Genomic DNA, 6,388 nt, shown 5'->3' with positions numbered 1-6,388 from the left:
CCTCCCTCCCTCCCTTCCTTCCTCTGGAACTCTTCCCTCCCTTCCTCCCTTCTTTCCCTCCTTCCTTCCTTCCCTTCCTCTGGAACCCTTCTCTCTCTCTCTCTCTCTCTCTCTCTCTCTCTCTCTCTCTCTCTCTTTCTGACAGAGTCTCGTTTTGTTGCCTTCCAGGTCAAGCAATTCTCCTTCCTCAGCCTCCTGAGTAGCTAGGACTACAGGCACATGCCTGGCTCATTTTTGTATTTTTACTAGAGACAGGGTTTCACCATGTTGGACAAGCTGGTCTTGAACTTCTGACCTCAGGTGATCCACCCTCTTCAGCCTCCCAAAATGCTGGAATGATAGGTGTGAGTCATCCCCCCGCCGGCCAGTTTCTGGGATCTTTCTATAAAAAAGGGGATGCTTATGCTGGGCAACATAGGGAGATCTTGTTTCCATACACAAAACATTTAAAAATTAGCTGGGTGCAGTGGTGTGTGCCTGTGGTCCTAGCTACTTGAGAGGCTGAGGTGGGAAGACTGCTTGAGCCTGGGAGGTTGAGGCTGAAGTGAGCTGTGATCGTGCCACTGCACTCCAGCCGGGGGAAAAAAGGGGGATTCTCCCAAAAAAAAAAAAAAAAAAAAAAAAAAAAAAAGGATGCCCTTTTTTATCTTTTTTTCCTCCTTCTTACTGCCTAAAATGTGGAAGTAATAGCTGGTATTCTAGCAGTCATCCTGGACTATGAGGTAACCTTAGGAAGACAATCTATGCACAACAAAGCAACAGTATAGAAATTGGGGCCAGGTGTGGTGGCTCATGCCTATAATTCCAGTGCTTTGGGAGGCGGAGGCAGGAAGATCATTTGAGTCCAAGAGTTCCAGACCAGGCTGGGCAATGTGGCAAGACTCTGTCTTTACATACACAGACACACACACACACAAATTAGCTGGGCGTGGTGGTGGTGTGAGCTTGTGGTCCCAGCTACTCAAGATTGGAGGACTGCTTGAGCCCAGGAGGTCAAGGCTGCAATGAGCCGTGTTTGTACAACTGCACTCCAGCCTGGGTGAGAGTGAGACCCTGGCTAAAAAAAAAAAAAGAAATTGGGTTTTAACACCACCAAGTCAATATAACAAATCTGAATTGTTTGCTTCTGTACTTCTTTTATGTGTGAAGTAAACCATGTACACATACACACAAATATAATAAAGCCTTAAGCCACTATTTTGTAAGTCTTTGTTACTTATAACCAAACACAACCCTTACTAAACTACCACTTCTTTGATTCATTTGAACTACTGCTGCTGCTGCTTTTTTTTTTTTTTTTGAGACGGAGTCTCGCTCTGTCGCCCAGGCTGGAGTGTAATGGCATGATCTCCACACACTGCAAGCTCCGCTTCCTGGGTTCACGCCATTCTCCTGCTTCAGCCTTCTGAGTAGCTGGCACTACAGGCGCCCCCCACCACGCCGGGCTACAGGTGTGATTACAGGTGTGAGCCACCGTGCCCGGCCTTTTTTTTTTTTTTATTGAGAAGGAGTCTTGCTCTGTCACCCTAGAGTGCAGTGGCGCAATCCAGGCTTACTGCAACCTCCGCCTCCTGGGTTCAAGCGATTCTCCTGCCTCAGCCTCCTGAGTAGCTGGGATTACAGGCGCCCACCACCGCGCCCAGCTAATTTTTGTATTTTTAGTAGAGACGGGGCTTCACCACGTTAGTCAGGCTGATCTCGAACTCCTGACCTTAGGTGATCTGCCCATCTCGGCCTCCCAAAATGCTGGGATTCCAGGTGTGAGCCACCGTGCCCGGCAAAATGCACAAATCTTAAGTTTTGACCAATGTATATACCCACGTAACTTTTTGTTGTTGTTGTTGAGATAGAGTCTCACTCTGTTGCCCAGGCTGCAGTGCAGTGGTGTGATCTCGGCTCACTGCAACCTCTGCCTCCTATATACCCATGTAACTTGAATCCCTAACAAATAAAAAAAAAAAATGATCACCTCTGAAAATTCTGTCAGGCCCCTCTGCAGTCAATCTCCACTCCCACCCTATTTAGCAACTATTCTGATTTTTTTCACTATAGTTTTGCCTGTTCTAAAATTCCTCAAACTTTTAATAAACTGTCAGTGGAGAGTAAGCAGATATTCTCAACTACTGTAGGATGGATTATAAATTGGTATATCCTTTTTAGAAGGCTATCTGGCAGTATGTAATTAGTAAAATAAAATTTATGCATTCCTTTTGACTTAGTAATTTTATGGGAGGAATTTTCTGAGAGGTCTACCAGTTCATGTATGCAAAGAAGGCAGTCCCAAAGCTGTTCACTGAAGCATTGTTTGTGAAAGCAAAGGATTGGAAATAACCTAAATGCCCATCAGTAGGGGAAAAGTTAAATGAATGAACAGTCACACCTTGCAGCAATTATAAGAAATGATTTAGTGATATGGCGAGATCGCCAGGATAATCATTAAACGCAGAAAAGCAAGTTACAAGACGCTACATACCCAACATAAAACCATTACACAGAACACCAATAAAAACAAAACAAAACACAAAACATATGCCCAAGGTGTATTTCTGTTAGTCCATACACCAAACTGACATCCAGTAGTTACCTCTGAGGAGAGGACTGGGATTATGGGAAAGGAGAGAAGGTGCTCAAGGGGTTTTTCCTTTGTTGTATTGTTTGAATCTTTTACAATAAAACTACACATGTGTCTTAGAGGATTAAGTTATTTTTAAAAAAAGACTACTGATGGCCGGGCATGGTGGCGGGTGCCTGTAATCCCAGCACTATGGGAGGCCGAGGCAGGCGGATCACCTGAGATTAGGAGTTCGAGACCAGACTGGCCAACATGGTGAAACCCCGTCTCTACTAAAAGTACAAAATTAGCTGGGCGTGCTGGCGGGTGCCTGTAATCCCAGCTACTCGGGAGGCTGAGGCAAAAGAATCGCTTGAACTCAGGAGGCAGAGGTGGCAGTGAGTTGATATCCTGCCACTGCACTCCAGCCTGGGTGACACAGCAAGACTCCATTCCAAAAAAAAAAAAAGACTACTGACATAAATAGGGATAGGAGATAGGAAATAGGTGAATTTGTGGAGAGGGAGGAGAGAAATTAAAGTTTTTTTCTATGCTATATATTGACAGTGTTATGTCTCCCAGCAAAGGAGCTTTCCCCAGCCTCTCTATTAATACACATCTCTCTTCAGGCTCCTCGTTAATGTATCATTTCTTCTTCTCTGCCACTTACATTAATATATTAATGGTTTTAAATGAAAGTGCCTATATGTTCATAGATTAAGTATGCAAAATGTTTTCTAAATGAAAAATGAAATATACCAATCTCATATTTAAGGAGAGACCTTATGTGTCTTAGTCTGTTCGGACTGCTATAGCAGAATACCATAAACTGGGTGGCTTACAAACAACAGCAATTTACTTCTCATAGTTCTGGAGGCTGTGAAGTCCAAGATCAAGTCACCAGCAGTGTCTGATGAGAGCCCACTTCCTGGTTTATAGATTAAACCTCTTTGCTGTGTTCTCACAATGGTGGAAGCAGCAAGCAGCAGCCTAGGACCTCTTTTTTTTTTTTTGAGATGGAGTCTCACTCTGTCGCCCAGGATGTAGTGCAGTGACGCAATCTCAGCTCACTACAACCTCTGCCTCCCAGGTTCAAGAATTCCCTGCCTCAGCCTCCTGAGTAGCTGGGATTACAGGTGCCCGCCACCACTCCTGGCTAATATTTGTACTTTTAGTAGAGACGGGGTTTCACCATCTGGGCCAAGCTGGTTTTGAACTCCTGACCTCGTGATCCACCTGCCTTGGCCTCCCAAAGTGCTGGGATTACAGGCGTGAGCCACTGCACCCAGCCTAGGACCTCTTTTATAAGGGCACTAATCCTATTAAAGGGGGCTCTGCCCTCATGGCCTAATCATGGTCCAAACGCCCCAACTTCAAATACCTTCACATTGGGGATTATCTTTCAACTTCTGGAGGGCATAAATATTTATTAGTCTATAGCATTGTATGAAAATTCTTTCCCTCTTTGTGGAGAGGAGGAATGTCACTATCTAGAAAATGCAGAGGCTGAAGTTCAGTGGGACCTAAAAAAAATGGGGGCTCATCTTAAGTTGTGATAAACTGATACAGAAGCTTGATAAATTGTAAAACATCTTCAGATACTTGTTCACTTACTGAACATTTATTAAACACCTACTATGTATCAGGGGCTATGCCAAGTTCACACATATGCATCTTAAATATCCCATGACCTCAAGGAACTCCCAGCGTAATCTGGTAGTAATGGCAAATGCACATAAACAATTACAGAGCTACAGCAATTGTAGGGAAAAACCATAAAACCTCCAAACTCAAAAGTATAGCATCTGCATTTCCTGGGGTCATCTAAGACTCCACCTCTCAACTCTGGAATCTGCAGTTTAACGAGGATCCCAGGTGATTTGGATCTTATTTGAGAAGTAGCCATGCTCAGTGTCTCGCGCCTGTAATCTCAGCACTTTGGGAGGCCAAGGCAGCCGGATCACCCGAGGTCGAGAGTTCTAGACCAGCCTGACTAACACGGAGAAACCCTATTTCTACTAAAAATACTAAATTAGCTGGGTGTGGTGGCAAATGCCTGTAATCCCAGCTACTCAGGAGGCTGAGGCAGGAGAATCGCTTGAACCCCAGAGGCGGAAGTCGCAGTGAGCATAGATCGCACCATCACACTCCAGCCTGGGCAACAAGAGTGAAACTCAGTCTCAAAACAAAAAAAAGATTTGAGAAGCGATGAACTCTGGGATTACAGAAGGAACTACGGGGGTGAAGGAGTTGCAAGGGGTGGGGGGCAGGAAGTTAAAAAAAAAAGAAGCAACTACTATTGATCCTTGGGAAGTGGTAAGAGAGGTCTTCAGATGTGAGGGGTGATAGGAACATTCCAGGCTGAAAAAATAAGCAGGCCCATGATCAAGGTAGTTAGAACTAGTAAGAGGTGTTCTGTTATTAGAAGTTTCGTCTGGGAGGGGCAGTGGGCACTTAGGAAGATATGGGAGATAGGGCAGAAAAAGTAGGCTGAGGCCAGAGGCAGAAAGGCCACACTGACCCGCTGAGGGTTATGGAGGAAGCCACAGAAAATTTTAAGCAAGAATGTGACAAGACCAGTCTTATGTTTGGACATAATTCTGGTGGCAGAGTGGAGGACGAAATGCAGGAGAGGCTGGAGCAGGCAGGCAGACATGTATCCTTAAATGAGCACCATTCACTTTTGGACTAGAAAGGAAGTCTGAATATTAAGAAGTGTAGAGGCCACAGGGTCCTATGCAAACAGAAAGGCAGAGGGTTTCAGCTGCAGTAGGATACAGGGGGGTTCCTTCTCAGCTCAGGAGTGTGGCCTTGGACTGGCATCTTCAGCATCACCTAGGAGTTGTTAGAAATGCACATTATCAAGCGTCACCTTAGAAGTAGTGAGGGAACCTTGGGGATGGGGCACACAAATCTGGCTTTGAACAACTTTTCCAGGTGATTCTGATGCATGCTAAAGTTAAGAACCACTGCTCTAGCCCGCCAAAAATCATGTCTCAGGTGGTAAAGGCTTAAAACTGCACAACTTGCTTACTGTCTTTTTAAAAAAGAACGAGGGTAATGAGAAATGGGTTTCTATGTTGATTGGGGCAGAACAAAAGCCACATACAACCTAGATTTTATATAGTGCCAGAAAAAAAATACTGACCATCTTGTCCAAAAGTCTCATATTTGGAGAATTAAAATAGTTTTGGTCGAGGCCATGATGTTCTCGGTAACCTAAATTAATTTATAAAATTCTTTCTGTTCCCTTTATTTCCCACAAAAAAACCCGCAGTAAAAACGCTGGGATTCATCTCGGCCCTCTGAAAACCGTGTTTCCGACGCAACCGCCCGTTAGAAAACACAATTCCAAATTAAAACCCGGAGAACTGAGCGGCGGGGCTGGCGCCACCGTCCCGGGACAGCGCGGCCTTTCCCAGCCACACCCCTGCGCGCCGCCGGCCTCCTTCCCCGGCAGTTCCCAAAGATAAATAAATCCTCCTTGTTTTTCCAGACCTGAAATTAACGGTGACTCACAGAGCACTCTGCATGGCCACGGTCGCCTCGGGAAGGAGGAAAATGTGCAGATTTTTTTCCCCTCACGCGAGGGCAGGACAAGCCAGGCTGGGCCAATCAGGGGAGGGCGGCGGGAATCGCACCAAAGTAGGTAAAAAATGCGTGAGGCGTCCCCGCCGCCGCGGTCCGCGACTCCGCTCCCGCGGGTCCTCCCCACCGCGGCCCCGTCCTAGGGCCCTACCCCCCACACCCCCAACATCCCTCTCCTTCCACCACTCTGTGTCCCTGTCTCTCACCTCTCCCTAATCCCGCTCCTCCCCCAACTCTGTCCACTCCTTC

The 6,388-nt window shown here is 46.0% G+C and overlaps 1 long non-coding RNA gene across 2 annotated transcripts in view; it reads right to left on the bottom strand.

The window, feature by feature from the left end:
• Positions 1–6,247, bottom strand: part of LOC108544405 (uncharacterized) — a 29,669-nt gene extending 23,422 nt beyond the window's left edge. For both annotated transcript variants that reach the window (XR_001889830.1, XR_001889831.1), the window contains exon 1: positions 6,050–6,247. This is a non-coding gene — a long non-coding RNA (uncharacterized LOC108544405). The remainder of the gene's footprint in view (positions 1–6,049) is intronic.
• Positions 6,248–6,388: the final 141 nt, after the last annotated feature.

The sequence above is a fragment of the Rhinopithecus bieti genome, unplaced genomic scaffold (assembly GCF_001698545.2).
Source record: "Rhinopithecus bieti isolate Rb0 unplaced genomic scaffold, ASM169854v2 scaffold_25396, whole genome shotgun sequence".
In the NCBI taxonomy this organism is placed as follows: Eukaryota; Metazoa; Chordata; class Mammalia; order Primates; family Cercopithecidae; genus Rhinopithecus; species Rhinopithecus bieti.
Note: the sequence above shows the minus strand (reverse complement) of the source record. Positions and strands in the feature narration are given on the sequence as shown.